Source organism: Nannospalax galili, unplaced genomic scaffold (genome assembly GCF_000622305.1).
Source record: "Nannospalax galili isolate Female #2095 unplaced genomic scaffold, S.galili_v1.0 scaffold429, whole genome shotgun sequence".
NCBI classification, from domain to species: domain Eukaryota; kingdom Metazoa; phylum Chordata; class Mammalia; order Rodentia; family Spalacidae; genus Nannospalax; species Nannospalax galili.
In genome coordinates this window covers 1,227,886-1,247,219 of record NW_008360330.1, presented here as the reverse complement: position 1 = coordinate 1,247,219, position 19,334 = coordinate 1,227,886, and the positions used below count along the sequence as shown (strand labels likewise).

Sequence of the window (19,334 nt, the reverse complement as noted above, 5' to 3'; positions counted from 1 at the left end):
AGAGAGGAGGGAGGGAGGGAGGGAGGGAGGAAGGAAGGAAGGAAGGAAGGAGAGAGAGAAAGAAAGAAAGGGAGAGAGAAAGAAAGAAAGAAAGAAAGAAGAGAGAGAGAAAGAAAGGAAGGAAGAAAGAAAGAAAGAAAGAAAGAAAGAAAGAAGAAAGAAAGAAGAGAGAGAGAGCGAGAAAGATGGCTTTCTTTCGCCATCCCTCTCTACTACTCTAATTACAGACCTTGATGTATATGAAGGCTGTCCTGAGATGCTCTGAAGGAAAGTCACTTGCAATGCCACATAATTTAAGCTATTAAATGCAGATTTATACTTGATAAAATACAAGTAACTTCTTGGGCACAAGGGTAAGTCTATAAATATGGGACATTAAGTAATTGATAAATTCTAGTACTTCTCAAACTCTCAGCAAATTTTTTTATTTATCTTTTCATGAGCAAATTTTTGGTGGAGTGGCTAACATAATAATTAAGCTAGCTTTTAGAAGCACTTTGTTGTCTCTATAAAGCAAATAGTAATTTAGGGAAATTAATGTAAATGAAAACTGCAACATTTACCAAGTTGAAGAATGCTTCAATTTAATCCAAGCTGTTCTTTTTCTGTGAGAAACCATTTCCTTAGACTTTGTTCTCATCCATTCTACTTTCTGCACTAGTGGTTGGCTTCCTTTTGGAGATGTTTTCCACTAAGAAACAAATTTAAATCTAAATGGTCAAAAGAAAAGTGGGCTCATTAAGACTTATTCCTTACCCAGACTCAAAAATTTTTTAAAATTATAAAATATTATGTCATGGCTCTTAAGGGAATCTCACAAAAATGTTGAGATCATAAATGACAAATTCATGAATTTAAAAATATATCTTATGGGGGCTGGAGAGATGGCTCTGCAGGTAAGAGCATTAGCTGCTCTTGCAGAGAGGACTTGAGTTCAGTTCCCAGGACCCACATGGCAGCTAACTACTGTCCACAATTCCAGTTGCAGGGGATCCAGTACCCTCTTCTGGTTTCCATGGGCATTGCAGGACACAAGTAAACTTACATCATGAGGGCAAAACACTCATACACATAAAATAAAAATAACAAATAAAATACTTAAAAATACTTACAACTTTCAGAATTCTAAGTTTTTCATATTTCCTTTTTCAATGCTACCAATTTCCTGAGGTATATTTTATTCTTGAAACTACCTAATCACATTGCATGGAAACAGAATACAAAAACATTCACAAAAACTTTAAGGAGAAAAATAAGAGACTTTCATACAATCTCAGAAATAATCAAATTACCTGTGTGTGTTCTTGATCCTGTGTTATAAAGATGCACGTGTGTACACATGGAGGCCATAGACACTGAGTGTCTTCCACAATTGTTCCCTACTTTATCATGACAAGGTCTCTCACTGAACCTGGAGCTCACTGATTCAGCTACACTAGATGACCAGGAAGACCATGGACTCCTCCTAGCTCTGCCTACCCAGCACTGGAATTATATCATGTACCAAGCTGTGCCTGGCTTTTTTTTTTTTTTTTGGCATGGGTGGTTGGTCTTGAACTCAGGTCCTCATGGTTATGTGGCAAGTACTTTACTTACTAAGACATCTTTCCAGCCCATCAATTGCCTTTTATTTTGAGACAGGGTCTCACTATGTAGCCCTGGCTGTTGGCTGGCCTACAACTCACTATGTAAACCAGGTTGACCTTAACCTCACAAAGATCTACTTGCCTCTGCTTCATGGGTGCTGGGATTAAAGGCATGTGCCAACATACCAGCTTCATCAATTGCCTTTTAAGAAAGGAAATTAATTAGCTTTAATTCATGGGAACTTGAATGGAAAGTATTTTGGGGGTGGGGTATTGAACCCATAATCATCCCTTTTTACTGACAGAAAAACTAATAGATACAGAATATATCTGACTCAAGAATCTAAACAAAGTGTATATTCTCTGACTATTCTAGATAAGGTAAATACCTAATACTGAATTTGTTTCAGTTAAGAATGTAATTGTTTTCATTATGTATTCATGCCACTCATGAAAATGAATAAGCCAGTAAGGTGGCATATGCCTGTAATCCTAGCACTTGGGAGGCTGAGGTAGGAGGCTATGGAGTTAGAGACCAGTCTGGACTGTATGGTAAATTTTAGGCCAGCCTAAGCCATGTAGTGAGATCCTGTATCAAAACACCTAAATTAATTAAACTGTTTTCATGGCTTTGGTTATGAAAAAAATTGTATGACTAAAGAATATTCTCCTAAAGGAAGGAGACTAAGTCCATGATGTGTGAAGGGCAAACATGCAAAGAGATGGTCCAGTGGGCCAGTGGGCCATGTCAGAACATAGCAAGGGTGACAAGGCCATTTACCCAGAGTGGCAGCCTGGCAGGGGTGTGTTGGAGCCCAAGTAGAATGAGGAACACATTCATGGAAGTACACAATCTGACATGAAGAGGTGAAGTGGGGTGAGGAAGACAGCCACACAATTCAGGGATGGCAGGAGGAATGGCAGTTTGGCACATTCTAGGGGGATTTAACCAAATAAGTTACAGATTCAGAGTTCTTAGTGCCAAGAGGGGAATTAGAGAGAAAACTAGAATGAACTCTATGGTTCTGGATTGTAAAGAAGGGGTAACTGCAAAGTCCAAATTTTTAGGCATATGGTTAGAAAAGTGCAGGTGTAAGTGCATGAAAGTACATTTCTGTGTGTGGAGTGTGAGGGTGTGACCCCTAGCTCTGCTGAGCTACCCTAGAAACAACAACAGATTCCAGAAGCAATGAACATATATACTTCAAAGATCTTGGTTTCTAACTATTGCTGTCTACTAACAGGACCCAAGGCTATGTGGAAAACACAAAAGACCTAAATGAAAGTGTATATGTATGTATATATATGTATGTATATATATTTCCCCCCGCTCCCAAAGAATAACAGAGAGGCTGGGGACACAGTTTCGGGGATCAGAATGTTTAACACACAAGCATAAGGACCTGAGTTTGGATGCTCAGCAAACACAGAGGCCATGGAGACCTGACTGCATGCTGTGGGAGTTGTCACCAGAGAAGCCGGCATATAGTCTTTCACATAGTATTTCTGCCACTTGATTACAGGTGCAATCAGGAAGTAAATAAAAGCATCATGTGATTTAAAAAGTTAAATATTAATGAAGCCTCTTTTTATTTCCTCTACCTGCTAGGAGGCTGATGAAAATAGTACAGCAACACAGGCCCACCCACCTGCATAGTGACCCTCCTCACACCAAGGATTCAAGCACCCTCCCTCTAGGCCACTCTGCACTGTTCTCATGAGCTTGGTTACAAAAACAAAGTAATTGACTGAAGAGTATTCAATAATTTATTTTTATTTATTATTTTTATTTTATGTGTATGAGTGTATTGCCTGCATGTATGTGAGTGCACCCATGTCGTGCAAAGCTGCAGAGGTCAGAAGAGGGCTTTGGATTCCCCTGGAACTGGAGTTAAGGACGGTTCATAGCTGCCATGTGGATGCTGGGAATCAAACCCAGGTCTTCTGCAAGAGCAGTCAGTGCTCTTAACCACTGAGTCATCTCTCCAGCCCTGAGTATTCAATAATTTAAACTAAAGAATCATCAGTTTATTTTAAATTGAGAGGCTACAGCTTACCAATTATTTAGAATCCTTTTAAAATCTTTTAACAAAATAGAGCTAGTATAGTTTGTTATTCTAAAAGTAAGTTATGCTCAAAGAATAATGGGAGCATGTAAAAATGACACAAAAGTCATCAGTCATCTTGAAGAATCTCTCAGTGACCAAATGGGAGATAATTTCAGCACCGACATCAATATTAGGAAATATTTCATTATTTTACAAATTCTAGGGCAAAATATGTCTTTGAGACATTTTTTTTTTATATCTTTCCTTTCATCCTTTTTTTATTTTTTATTTTTTGGCTTTAGTGAGACAACAGGGTCTTCTTGTAGCCCCAGCTGCCCTGGAACCCTGTGCCACCATACTTGGCAAGACATATTTTTCCTTTACCTCCTTCTCAACATGTAAAATGAAGAAAACAAGTAGCAAGTAAACCCAACAACAAGAAAAAGTTCATTCAATTGTGATTTAGAATGGATAAGCATGATGTATTGAAATTTCACTGTGCATGAGTTTTGTTGAAGGTGCTATCTGGGAAGTGGGTGTAAAAATAAATAAATAAATAAAAATAAATAAATAAATAAATAAATAAATAAATGAATGAATGAATGACAGTCAGGACCAGTGTGGTGGCTCAGCAGGTAAAAGGCACCGGCAATTTGAGTTCAATGCCCAGAACCCATGCAATGCAATCCATCTGCACTCTGGCACACAGCGAGTGCATACATAATAATAAAAATAAATAAGTAATTTAAAAGGTAGTCAGGAGACATTTCCATGAAGCCTGGAAGGACTTAACACCTCCAGGTGTCACAGTTGTGGGGGCTGATCCACAGTTACTGCCAAGCCCTTGTAGAGAGCTGAGTCCTCAAGAACTGAAAATCAATCAATCAATCAATCAATCAAACTATGCCTTGGTGTAATTAAAATGGAGATCAAAATGTAAAAATTTAAAATAGAGAGTTAATGCATCAAAGAAGCACTCCCCATATTGATTTCAGTGTTTCAATAGTGGGGTATTGAGAGAAAACATAAAAATAGATCCCAAATATCCAAACTGGAAAATTACAAATTAGGTCCATATTTAGAGCCTGCCTACAGATGCACTGATTGATTTAACTAACCAGAGAAGTGCTGATTTGTTTCTTGGGGGGTGTTTGTTTTGTTTTGTTTGAGACAGGATCTCCCTGTAGCTGCTGCTGGCCTGGAATTTGGTTATGTAGACCAGACTAGCCTTGAACTCACAGGGATCCACCTGCCTCTGCCTCCTGAGTGCTAGGATTAAAGGCATATGTCACCATGCCCAGCAACAGAAAAATTTAAAAGGCCTATCTTTAAGAAGTTTATCAGAGAACACATATAAAACAAGGTTAAAATTACAAATGGGGCTGGAGAGATGGCTTAGCAGTTAAGAGCACTAGCTGTTCTTCCAGAGGACTCTGGTTCAGTTCCCAGAACCACATGGTGGCTAAGGATCATCTGTAACTCCAGATCCAGGGGATCTGATGCCCTCTTCTGGCCTCCACGAGCATTGGACGACACAGGTGCACTTACATTCAAGCAGGCAATACACTCATACGCACCAGTAGGAGGGCCTAGCCCAGGGTGCCATTTAAGGGCTATAAGGTAGCTGAGCAGACTTGAGGAATCTAGCCAAAAAGCTATGTGCCTCCGTGGATTCTGCTTCAAGCACCCACCTCAAGTTCCTGCCTTGTCTTCCCTCAGTGATAGATTGTAACCTGTAAGCTGAAAGAAATCATTTCCTTCCCAAGTTACTCTGGGTCAGTGTTTTATCACAGCAACAGAAAAGTAACGATTAGAACACTTATAATCTCAGTCCTGGGGAGATGAATGCAGGGTATTAGGAGTTCAAGGCCAGCCTGGGTGCACTAGAATCTGTCTCAACACAAGACAAATAAAACAAAACTCTAAGCATTGTTTTATGATTCTGGTTTTTCTGAAGGTGGTTTGCAATAAATACAACTGTAGATTATCAATAAGAGCTATAAAATCATAGAAAAATACAGACATAGGTAATTCATATAAAAATATATAACATATTTAACATAGATGCTCCTTAACATGGAGTTATGTCCCAATAAATCCACTGTGAATTGAAAATACCTACAATTGGGAAAAATCATGTAACACAAATCCATTTCATAATAAAGTATGAATGTAATTTATTGAAAGATGCTTTTTTATTTGAAAAAAATTTTTAAGGGGAGAGCATGAACTCAGTCCTCCACTACCACAAATTATACAGTCAAGTTTCCCACATTTGGGGAAATTGCAGGGTTCAGCACATCTGGAGTGCAACGGATAAGCCTCACCATGGGAAAACCATCTTCATGATCATGGTAAGTATTGAAAAAAAAATTAAAGATGTAATTCTATTGAAAAGTGCTGGAATTATAGTCACATGCCACTGTTCTCAGCTTTTTACATGGGTGTTTGGGATCCAAACTCAGCTCCTCATGCTTATGTGGCAGCCATTTACCAACTAAGCTACTTCCCCAGCCCTCCAATCCCTCATTCTGAACTCAGGAAAACTGAGGTAAGCCTAATGAGTGACAGATCTGGAATATGCTACTGTTTCTTTCACTTCCAGTTCTGAGAACTTTCCAAAATACATTTCTAAATTGCTGAGGCCTCTTAATATTCAAATCGCAGTATTTCAGGGTGACAGGCCTCTGCCTCATATTCAAAGCCAAACATAATTGTATTTCTGGATGTAGATAATGTACCCTAGTAATAACCCTGGAACACGACAGAGCTGAGAGTGTATTTTTTTTAAAACTTAAAAAATTTATGTAGACCAGGCTGGCCTTGAACTTACAGAGATCAGCCTGCCTCTGCCTCCTGAGTGCTGGGATTAAAGGCGTGCGCCACCAGGCCTGGCATTTATTTATTTATTTTATGTGTATGCATGTATTGCCTGCATGTAGGTAAGTGCACCCATGTCATGCAATGCCTGCAGAGGTCAGAAGCTGTCGGATCCCCTGGGGCTGGAGTTATGGACAGGTGTTAGCTGTCATGCGGGTGCTGGGATTCAAACCCCGGTCTTCTGCAAGAACAACCAGTGTTCTTAACCTCTGAGCCATCTCTCCAGGCCTGAGAGTGTATTTTTTGAAGTGAAGAATTACTACATAAAGACAGCTCAATAACTGTAAGTGGTGTAGTAGCTTGGATCTATAGTGATTATATTTGACAAACAGAAACAGTAATTTCTATTTTGAAATGAAATCTATTGTTATAACATTGTGATTATTTCCTCTACAACCCACCAATTATTAAATTGCACTGAGGACAATCCTTGTATTTTTCACAACAGTGCCTCAAAAATAAGTGCTCAGTGTTGAACTTTGTTTAAGAAAGGGTCTCATGTTGCTCAACTTGGCCTCAAACTCATTTTATAGCCAAGGTTGGCCTTGAACTCCTAATCCTCCTGCCAGGATTATAGGTGTACATCATCATGGCTAACAATGTTTGTTTTTGATGAACTACATATTTACCTCTATGTAGATTGATTAATATAGCTATGTTTTTTTAATAATGGGGATATGCTCTGAGAAATGTTGCCTTAGGTGATCTTGCATTATGCAAACGTCAGTATGTGTACTTACACAAAAAAAGAATGGTTACAATATCACTAGGCAATATACTTCCAGCAGTGTGGCTCCTTAAGGAGGGCCTTTGGGAGCTAATTAGTTCTAGATGAAATCATGAAGGTAGAGTCATGATGATTAATATCCTTACGTAGAAGTGGTTTTCTCTTTCTGCCATGAAAGAACACAGTGGGAGGCAACCATCAGACCAAGAACAGGTACCAAATCTGCTAGAACTTTGATTTTGGACTCCCCAGCCTTCAAAACCATGAGAACCAATGTCCATTGCTTATACCATATACTCTATGGTATTTTGTTATGGCAGCCTAGGTTGACTAAGATACACTGGTTATAGCATATCCTTAAGCTACAGAGTACAGTTCTGAGCTTTCTTCCCATCTATGATCAGTGGCAAGTTTTCACCAATGCAAGTTTTCTGCAGAACTGGGATGTGAAACTTCCTTTAAAGAAAGAGATATGTCCTCCCTTTTCCATTTTGCTCCCTTTTCTATTTCCCCAACTGGAATATGAACCTGGAACATATGTAGTAAGTATATTTGACCGCAAGGGTTAGGGCCACATCACTGAAAGCAGCAGAGCGGGCCCACCCCTTACTGAGGTGCTATTGGCAGTTGAAAGATGCTGGAGAGAAAGGATCATTCATTTTTTCAATATTTTATTATTTTTATTTGATGTGTATGAGTGTATGGCCTGCATATGTGTAAGTGCATCCATGTCATGAAATGACATGGAGTCACAGAAGAGCATCAGATACCCTGGAACTGGAGTTATGGGTGGTTGTTAGCCATCATGTCGGTGCTGGAATTCAAACCCAGGTCTTCTGCAAGACCAATTAGTGCTTTTAACCACTAAGCCATCTCTCCAGATCCAAGACTTATTTTTTGAAGCAAAGACTTTCCAGCTATTTTGATGTTGACTGCCATGTGGGTGCTGGGAACCAAACCTGGGTACCTTGAAAGAATAGCTAGTACTCTTAACTGATGAGCCATCACTCCAGTCCCAGAATCATTCTTTTTTGAGGGTGTTCACACAGGTAGGTTTCTCATATACCAGCGAGCCCCACATTTGTGCACATATAGGGAGCACTAATTGAATTTAGTGGATTATCAAAAAGAAGGGGGCGGGGTGCTGGAAGGCTGGCTCAGATGTTAAGAGCACTAGCTACTCTTGCAGAGAACCTGGGTTCAGCTCCCAGCACCCACACAGAAGCAAATAACCTCTTATAAAATTCCTGCTCCAAGGGATCCAACATCCACTTCTAGTCTCCACAGGCACTGCATGACATGGGTGCACTTGCTTACATACAGGCAAAACATTCATACAGAGAAAATAAAAATAAATAAAATAAAATAAAATAAAATTAAGATATTAAGTTGGGAAGGAAAGATGGTGGGAATTGGGAGGAAAAAAGTAGATGGTAGATAGGATCATATTTCATTTATGAAATTCTCAATAAAGAAACTTTCTAAATAAATAATAAAACTACAAAGGAAAAAGACAGCAGAGAAGCAAGGTAGGATGAGTTTGAGTACCCAAGCTCAGTGCAACCACCACATCGAAACTGGAATATGTACACAACCTGATACTGGAAGAGAAAAATAAAGATCTCTTTAGTCTAAGCCACTGTTTCGGTCACTTCAGAATCTGTACCTTGGGTAATTCAGACCCAAGGAAGTCTGATTCCTCTCACCTCTGTGGCCACCTGCACTCACATGCACATGCTCATGTGCACACAAACTAAAATAAAATAAATATTTAAACAATTTTAAAAAAGAAACTACTTACTCTCTCCTCACTTGATTATTTAGTCCATAAAGAAAGAGACTAATATCAAATATTAAGGAGGTCATGGAAAATAAAAATTCTTCTTCAATGCTGGTAGGAGCATAGAATGTGATAGGAAAACAGTCTGGGAGTTTCTTAAAAGCTAAATAAACTTATATATGACTCAGCAATTATACTTGTAGGTATCTATCCAAAAGAAATGAAACCAGATGGGAATGTTCATGATAGCTTTATTTGTAGTAGTCAAAACAGGGCTAGAGAGATGACTCAGCAGTGAAGAACACTGGCTGCTCTTGCAGAGGACCTGGTTTGATTCCCAGCACCCACATGGTGGCTAACAACTGTCTGTAACTCCCGTTCCAGGGGATCCAATGCCCTCTTCTGAACTCTGCGGGCATTGCACAGCATGGGTGCACTTATATACATTTAGGAAAGACACTCACACACATAAAATAAAAATAAACTAAATAAAATTTAAGAAAACTAGAAACAAGTAAGTTCATCAGTTGGTAAACTAATAAACAAAATCTGAGATAATCATACTTTGAAACACTATTAGCAATAAAAAGGAACAAATTACTCATATACATCATAACAGGTGAATCTCAAAAATCAAGCTGCTGGGCTTGGTGGCACACATCTTTAATTCCTTCACTCGGGAGGCAGAGGCAGGTGAATCTCTTTGAGTTTGAGGCCAGACTGCTCTACATAGCTAGTTCCAGGCCAGCTGGGGCTACAGGGAGACCCTGTCGCAATAAAAAGGCAAAACCAAACAACAAAAAAAAAACCCCCAAAACAAACCAAACCAAAAACCCCCAAAACAAAACAAAAAATCATGCTAAATGAAAGATGTCAGGCACAAAAGACTACATACTACAATATTATATTTATATAGTATTTTCAGAGAAGGTAACTGTATAGATAGCAGATTGGGGTGACAGAAAAAGGAGTGACTACAAATGGGTACAAGGGAATATATGCATTTGTATGGTGTAATGATGGATATATAGCTCCATAAATCACTGACTGGTGCAAATCGATGAATCTCACATATATACATTATACCTTGAGATCTGTTCTAAAACAAAACAAAAAAAAATAGCTGAAATCTTTCTTCAAAGGTCAAAAAGGGGAGACTGTCATATTATTAGCATAAGGCTTTACTAGTCCCTTCCAGTCCCACTTCAAATCTGTGCCTATTACAGATTCCTGTGCATGCACTGAAAAGTTTAACTGTGGTAGAGACAATGAAAAACCTGGTCACTCAGCAGCCAGTCCTTACTATCTTTCACCTTGGGGAAACCATATGATAGAGTATGGTTGTGAGCAAAGGTGATATGTGCAGTTATATCCTTAAGCCCCTAAAAGGGAAGAACATGTCCTCATTTGATGGCACTTTGTCAGGGAGAGGGCAAGAGCTAAAACTCCAGCCCAGACCCTTAGATGGACGTGGCTTGTGAGGCCTGCTTCCAACCCTGTGAGAAAAGCCACTAAAGATTTTAGAATACTATAATTACATTTTAGGACATGGAAAAAAATGTAGCTCATCCCTCAACATTTGTTATCTGCACAGTATCTTAGGCAGAACTATCTTTATGAGTCATTTGCAGACCAGTAATAAGTATGTTCTTATCTAATTACAGACAAATGTATGCACCAACTTCTGTTGGTTTTCAATATTTAAGATCTGTTGAAGATCAATATGCTGGGAAATCTATCCTGGACACTAGTATGTATCTAAGGTATATGCATTTAAAAATGTTCTAGAAAGTTAATGAAGCTTTGAAATTTGCTTCTATCTTTTGGATGCCAAGACTTCTTTTTTTCTTATTTATGTAATTATTTATTTATTTTTACTTAATATATATGAGTGTTTTGTGTGCATGTACATAAGTACACCATGTGTGTGCAATGAATGCCCTTGGTGGTCAGAAGAGGGCATCAGATCCCCTGGAACTGTAGCTAAGGATGGTTGTTAGCCACTATGAGGGTATTAGAAAGTGAACCCAGGTCCTCTGCAAGAGCAGCTAGTGCATGCTTAACTTCTTTATTTTAAATTTTAAATATTAATTTATTTAATGTGTATTAGTTTATGGCCTACACTATGCACTAGTGTTGGTGTCATGCAGTGCCTGTGGAGAGCAGAAGAGGGTGTCAGATCCCCTGGAACTGGAGTTATGGGCTGTTGTTAGCTGCCATGTGGGTGCTGGGATTCAAAACTGGGTCTTCTGCAAGAACAATCAGTGCTCTTAATCACTGAGCCAGCCCCCCAGCCCTGTGTGCTTAACTTCTAAGCCATCTCTCCAGCCCCATGACTTATTTTTTGAAGCAAAAAATTTCCAGCCATTCTGATGTCACACAAACACTGGAATTAACATTGGAATTAAAATTTGTCCCTTTTTGCAATGAAACCTTAAGATAGCTATATATTTAAAAACATTGTTTTTTGAACAGCTCACTTAAATAGGAAGGAAAAAACTAGTTTTCCTACTTGTCATCCATTTTAAAATAGAACTAGGATAGGCTGAGAGATGGCTCATGGGGTAAAAATGCCTGCTGCCATGCTTGATGACCTGAGGTCAATCCCTGGAACCCACATGGTAGAAGGAGAGAACCAATTCCCACAAGTTGTCTCTGGTCTCCACATGCCCATACCCACTAAAAATTAAATTTAAAAAATTTAAAAAATTAAAAGTAAAAACTCATTGAAAAAGTAGAACAAGGCCAGGCGTGGTGGTGCACGCTTTTAATCCCAGCACTTAGGAAGGCAGAGGCAGGTGGATGTCTGTCAGTTCCAGGCCAGCCTGGTCTACATGGTGAGTACATTTTTCTAAAAAAAAAAAAAAAAAAAAGTGCTCTTTTCTTTACCCCAAATGTTACAGGGTTAAGTCTTGTAAAATTTCCAGAATTTTGTTTACTAAACATATTTGACATATTTGCCTTATCAGGAAGATTCTTTTAAGAAAAAGTCAGGTTGTTCTTCAGGCAAAACAAGAGAAACAGCATGTCCTATCTGATAGCCCACAGGTGCAAAACTTACGGCTCTTAAAGCACACAGTGGAGCACTGTTACCTTGATTACACAGCAAGACATGTAAGTCAAAACCTCCCAGAGAAGCCATCAAAACCCTTAGAGTTGGGTTATTTTATTATACAGCTCTTCTAAATAAGCAGTGGCAAGCAGCCTCTATCGCCACTTAGACCCAACGAGAGGCCTGTGCATATATCATAAAAAGACACAGGCTTTCTCATGGTGCCAGACAATAATTAAACTCTGAATACTGATGCTGCTTAATGAGGATGGAAATGAAAGCAACAGAAACTTATGCCATTAAAATGGCACTTATTTCCATTACTGTCAATAACCTTGGCTCAAAAAATCTACACAGATTATCTATAATCAAAAGAAACTTTACTGTGAATTCTTTTCTGACAATCAAGAAGTGATAAGAATTCAGGTACTTTCAACTAACTGGGAGAGGCACCTCCTCTTTTAGATGATACAAATTTTCCATATGGACTAAATTTAGCTGATTAGACGCAGCTGGCACTTTTCCAGTTTCAGTCTGTGCCCAATAATCTGCACTTGGTTATAACCTTCTTTTAAGTCACAAGGTATTTCTACAAGTGAGAGCTCCTTTCCAAGAACACTGAAGCTTCTTGAGATAAAAAAAACATATATTTGACTTTTGCTGATCTCTCTCCTAACAAGGTATGATACGTCTAGGCCACTTACAAGCACAGTTTCAGTTATGCAGGATCAAACAAGTGTCTTGGAGACATCTTTGAATTACTTCTCTAGGACAATGGATATGGGCTGATCTGTCTACATTCTCTTGCCTGGTCCCTTTTGTGGGACAAATCTGAGAGGCAATTGGCAGGGCAAATAGTAAAATGCACAAAACAGAACACAATCATCTGTCTCATTTGGATATAGAACATATGGCTTGTATTTCATTAACACCTGCCTACCATGAAAAATGCCTTTGACCACTTTTTCATGGTTTTTATTTTATCTAAATGAATTCACAAAAGCATAAATGTTAACTCAATTTATGCTTTGCCCTTTCAAAGGTGAAAAAAAATCAACTCTTATTCACTCCCTTGACCTACAAAGGAAACACAAGGCTGCAGAAAGTAGGAACTAATCTGAGTAGCAGTGCCAAAAACCAAGCAAGGAGAGTGACAGTTTCCAAATGGAGCAGGCTTTTTGCATTATACCAGCCTTGTCAGCACATCACAGAAGCTCCAGGGGGGAGCCTGAGTATCTGGAATAAAATCAGTCCTGGTCTGGGAGTTGTTTAAAACCACTGTCTCCACAGTCACCTTTATCTCCACTCCACACTACCAAGATAAGCCCAGCTGATACCTGGGAGCATAAGGCATCTCACACTGCTCGGGCATGAGTTTCTATATGCGGCAGCTTAACAGAGTCCTAGGAAGCAAGAGAGCTTTGATTTTTTTACACCAATAAATGACAATTTAATTTGTTTATAAGACTATTTGAAAAGGCTATTTTCGACATCTGAAAATCTAAAAGGACTACCTTTACTAAGTAGATAATATTCTCACAAGATATACTACTAATGTTGTAAGCATAGTCTCAGGCTTTAAAGCTTCAGGGAAAGATCCCAATATCCTTTATTACTGAATGAGACACTTTCACAAAAAGATAAAGCTTAGAAAAAGTAACAAAATTATTGAATCTACACAATTTGCATTAACTATTGTATTATTTTTGTATGCATTTTACAAATCGGCTTGCAGTAATTATTAAATTACAAAAAGGACTGAGCACTGGCAGCATGCTTGCAGTCCAAGCACTTGGGAGGTAGGAGGACGGCACCAAGTTTGAAGCCAAGCAAGTGCCAGGCTAGCCAGGGATATGCAATGAAGCTGGATCTCAAAATAACAATGAAAAAATTAAAAATTACATAAAGGAGCCAGTCAGTGAGATCACTTGCTTAGCATGAATGAGGAAATGAATCTGATTTTCAGCACCACAAAACTAAACAATGCACTTACACTCATACACATAAAATAAAAATAAATAAAATTTTTAAAAAATTAAAATAAAATTTAAAAATGGGCAAAAGGTCTGAATATATCTCTCCAAAGATACACAAATAGCTAATAAGACATGAAATGATATTCACCATTAGTTATTAAGGGACTGCAAATCAGAACCAACATGAGGTATCACTTTATGCCTTAAGGGAGGGCTAGAGCAGAAGATAAGTGTTGATGAAAAATGAAGAAACTGGAATTTTCATCTACTGCTGCTCAGAGTGGAAAATGCTTTAACTGCTGTGGAAACATTTAGTAGTTCTCAGTAAGTTAAATACAGAATTACTATATGAGCAATAATTCCACTTCTAAGTTTATACCTCCCAAAATTGAAAACAAGGACTGAAAACATACTAGCACACTCATACTCACTGCAATACTACCTACAACAACAAAAGACGGAAACCACCACATGTTCAAAGAAGGAACCAAAAGTACCTAGCATGCACAAAGGTTTGGTTTTCTATCATAAGACACCCTTTGCAGAAAAATTAAAATCCAAAATCCCTGACAACATAATGCATCATATCACTGTCACTGAACAGTAGGGTGAAATATTCATTAATGTTTCTCAGCTTGGTATGGGATTTTTAAATTCACATTTTCCCCAGTGCAAAAGCATCTTTAGTAAATATAATAGCTTTACCATTATCAGCCATTCAAACTTCAACTGTGCAGAAATATCAAACACTTTATGTACTGCCATATCCTATCTTAGAACTTTCTAAAACCATATGCTATATACTTGATCAAAATTGCTTTGCTTTTTATCATCTTAAATCTTCTATAATGGAAAACTTTAAAGAACTCCCTCTAAGAAAAACTTTTTATAGTTGCCTCCCAAGCTAACTGCATAATCACTCTCCCTGAAATGACAGTCTGTATCTAGAAGCCATTCCCTAAACAGTATTTTCCTCTCAATAGCATGTCAGCCCAAAGGCTTTAGGCTGTAAGGACTATTTTTATCCTGTTTAACATCTACCTACACTCAGTACTATACAGCTTTGCACAGTAATACAAGCTGAGTATCCCTTACCCAAAATGCTTGGGATTAGAAGTGTTTTGAATATTGAGTATTTTTAAAAATTGGAATATTTCGATATACAGAGTAAGATATCTTGTACATGGAACCAAAGTCTAAACATGAAATTCACTTATATTCACCTTACACAAAGATGGAAAATTATTTCATACTACATTTTTTTCATACACCTGTGTTTTGACAGCCTTTCATCACAGAAGGTCAGCAATGGAATCTTCCGCTTGTGATGTCATGTCAGTATTCAGAAAGTTTTGATTTTTTAATTCAGATTTTTGGTTTAGGGATGCTCATCTGATAATACTAATCAATTGCTCAGAAGTTTCTGCCTCTGTTCCCTAAGTGGACATTTCCATTTCCCAGTTGCCCTGTCATATATCTACTGTCCATCATTGACTATTCAAATATCAAAACTGTGTAAGGTCTGTGTCACAGAAAAATGGGTGTTTTCAGTATCGAGACTGCTAAACCTTGAAAAGGCAGGAACCAAATGAACTTTGCTATTTTCTTTAGTCTCAATACTAACACATCATGGAGCACAAAGGAAATAACAAACACTTCATTTATTAAAAAGCTTAAGTAAGCTTATAAGACTGAAAAAGATTAGCATGCCACACCGCACAGTTACTGTAAATATGCTTGCTATGAACAAGGTTCCTTTCCTGTGTACAAAGCCAAACAGCTTTTGGAATTTCAATGGGCATGGTTACCTTGCTATTCAAATACCATAAAGACAGCAAATAAAAAGCTGATAACATAGTCAATCACTGTTAAAGCAACATTCAACTTGAAGAGTTATGCTTTGAAAATTTAGGAAATTATAATTATAGGTTTGTCATTTAATATATTACCTTTTCTGAGAAACTGCTGAAGTGTAGAAAAGTTCAAAATCTGAAAATCAGTGATATATAATTAATCAAAAGAATATTGAATGTAGTATCTGATGAGTACAAAGCACAAGCGCTATGCATTCGGAATAATGAATAATAGCACAGCCTACAACCTGTGCCCAAACCTTGACTGTACTACTTTCCAGCACTGTGATCCTGAAGAAGTTACCTAGTAAACTTAAAAAAAAAAATCTCCCTCCTAGAGCTGCTAAGAGGGTTGGTTAATAAGCAAAATGTACAGTTTTTTATTGTGCATCCATGTTAGTGCTCTCAAAATGTTCAATCTCACTAATGGTCAGGGAAATACAAATTAAAACCACAATGCAATATCATCTCACCCTAGTAAGTATGGCTCTGATTTTATTTTATTTTTTAAAAGGGGAAGAAATAAATGATGGCAAGAATGCGGAGAAATGGAACTCATAATGGGATTTCCTGGAATCCCCTATGTTTATTGCAGGACTAATCAGAATAGCAAAAATATGGAATCAATTCAGATGTCCTTCAATGAATGAATATATAAATAATATGTGATATATTCACATCAAGTAATACTACTAGGCCATAAAAAATAATGAAATACTGTTATTTGCATGAAGGTGGGACATGTTAAGTGAAACAAGACAAAGACATATTCTCACTCCTTTATAGAAACCAGCAAGCCAGGCTTGTAGAAGTACAGAATATACCCAAGTGGCTACTTGACACAGAAAAGGGGAAGGGGAAGAGGAGGACAGAAAGACATTAAGAGGGACTGTTAAGGATTTGGAAGGGTGTTGAGGGACAGGAGGATGGAGGGGCCCTGGGTAGAAGTATAGACAGACATAATACATAAAGCACACATATATGGAAATAACACAGCAACACATTAATTTGTACAATTAATGGGTTTTTTAAAAATGGGGCAGAGGGGAATGAAATTTTTGGTGTGATTTTCTATTTTATATAATGTTCAAGTATGTTCAAAATACAATACAATATATACAAACTGCTATACATATTAAAAGACTGAAGTAGATTGAATGTCTTTTATTTCATTTTTTCCATTGAATATTATTTAGGGAGAGTTAACAAGGACACTTAATTGTTAGACACTTAAGGTTTACACTGCTTTTAAATATTTTCAGTACTTTGTTAAGTCTACTGAAAATTGACAGAAGAATTTAACAGAAACTTAAAAACTTTCATTCATGTATTTCAATGACCTATTTATAATTCTAGTAGAATGTCTGCCACATTGACCTCATAAGGACAGAGGAAAAGTCTTTTTCTTTTGGCAGGGATCAGTTAAACAGCCTGAGTCCAGTCTCAACCACTCTAGCTTGCACTAAGCAGAATGTTCCAAGCTTTGTACAGAGGTCAGAAAATAACTTGTATGAATTGGGTCTCTATTTCTGGCAGGTCATCAGTTTTGGTAGAAAGTGCATTTACCCACTGAACCATCTTGTTGGCCCACAATCTTCATTCTTAGCAATAATAAGGAGGTGAGTGCATACATTGTAAAGTAAGTCTCTTGTAGGAGAAAAATAAAGTTGGCAGAGTTCAGGCAACTCAGTCATACTGTTCTTAACTTCGGTAAAATATATTCAGATCTTATCTAGCATTCTCTCTTATCCTGTTCTCTGGAACCTCCTCATTACTGTGAAAGTTGTTCATTAAAACATTTAGTACTCATGTAACAACCTTCAATGACAAGTTAGACCTTATTTCTTAAGGTTATACATTATTTCTCAAATCTCTGTAGAGTCAAGTCAATGACAATTTGCATTACACATTTACAGGTGACATTAATACTTTAAGTGGGAGCTGTAGTAAAAGATAAAGCATTCAAGATAGAAAGCAATTTGCATCTTTCAGGCAGTAGCAATAAAACAGATCCTTTTACATGAACAGATCAAAATAATGTAATTGTGACTGTTAGCTTGGAGAGCTCTACAGAGAGTATTTTGGGTCATATAACTATTTAGGGGAGTTATCCTGATTCTTACATTTATCACATATTGTATAGTCTTGACACTGCTTTTTTATATGGAATTTCAAATCTGTCACAATTGGGGGCTGGAAAGATGGCTCAGTGATTAAGAACACTGATTGCTATTACAGAGGACCCAGGTTCGATTACCAACACACACATGGCAGCTAACAACCATGCATAACTCCAGTTTCAGAGGACTCCAATGCCTTCTTTGGACCTCCGTGGGCATTGCATGACACAGGTGCACTTACACACATGCAGGCAAGACACTCATAAAATAAATAAATAAATTATTTAATTAAAAATATTTAAAAATCATCACAATCTATTAGCTTGGAGTAGTACTGTGATAGATAGCCAAGTGTATGCAGATCTTTGCTCTACCCCAATCCTCCCCTACCACCATGTAATTCTTAGGATAAAAATAGAAGGGGAATGATTGGCAGGAGCCTCCTTGAACTTCTCTAGCAGTGGGATGCATATGTTCAGATAGGATGTTACTGACTAGGACATATTTTAACTCCTACACTCAATTAACAGCCTTGTGAAGGATGTGCTACTGACTGTTGCAACGGACTACAAGTAGAACACTGAGCTGTTAACAATATTAGGATTATTCCAGAACAGGACTGGAGTTTGAGTGGCCAAGTCTAATTTCATGAAACTTCCCATCCTTCCCGGCACTCTGTGTGGCTGATCATTGTTGCTGTATACTGTGTGGCTGATCATTGTTGCTGTCTAGGTTAGGAAGCACTTATAGTGAGGTGTCTCCAAAAGACATATGGTCAGATACAAAAGGGCTACAGAAAGATTCTTAAAGAAAATTAAAATAAAAATGGAACATTTAAGAGAAGACCCCCATTGTACAGATCTCCATGAACAATTATGCTGAGGTTTATGGGGATACATGCTGCGTTTTTGCTTTAAATTTTCTTTCTAGCAGGAATTACATGAATCTCTTAACAAGTAGTTGTCTTTAAACCAGGCATGGTGACTCATGCCTTTAATCCCAGCACTCTGGAGGCTGAGGTAGAGTTTGAGGTCAGTCTAGAATACAAAGTGAGATCTTGTCTCAAAAAACCAACCAAAAAAACAAAAACAAAAACAAAAACAAAACTAAAAACACACACCCAGGTATGGTAATGCATGCCTTTAATCCCAGCACTGGGGAGGCAGAGACAGGCAGATCTCTTTGAGAATCAATCTGGTCTACATAGCCCAGTTCCTGGCCAGCTTTCTGGGGCTACGGGAAGACCCAGTCTCAATAAATAAATAAATAAATAAATAAATAAATAAATAAATAAATAAATAAATAAGCCATA

General features: G+C 37.8%; 1 protein-coding gene and 1 non-coding gene across 9 annotated transcripts in view; both read right to left on the bottom strand.

The window, feature by feature from the left end:
* The window catches only part of Rabgap1l (RAB GTPase activating protein 1 like), an 848,174-nt gene that overhangs the window by 67,496 nt on the left and 761,344 nt on the right, over nucleotides 1–19,334 (bottom strand). The window lies entirely within an intron of this gene.
* LOC115068985 lies at nucleotides 5,849–6,010 on the bottom strand. The gene has a single exon (XR_003848343.1). It is a non-coding gene; the product is annotated as a U1 spliceosomal RNA (small nuclear RNA).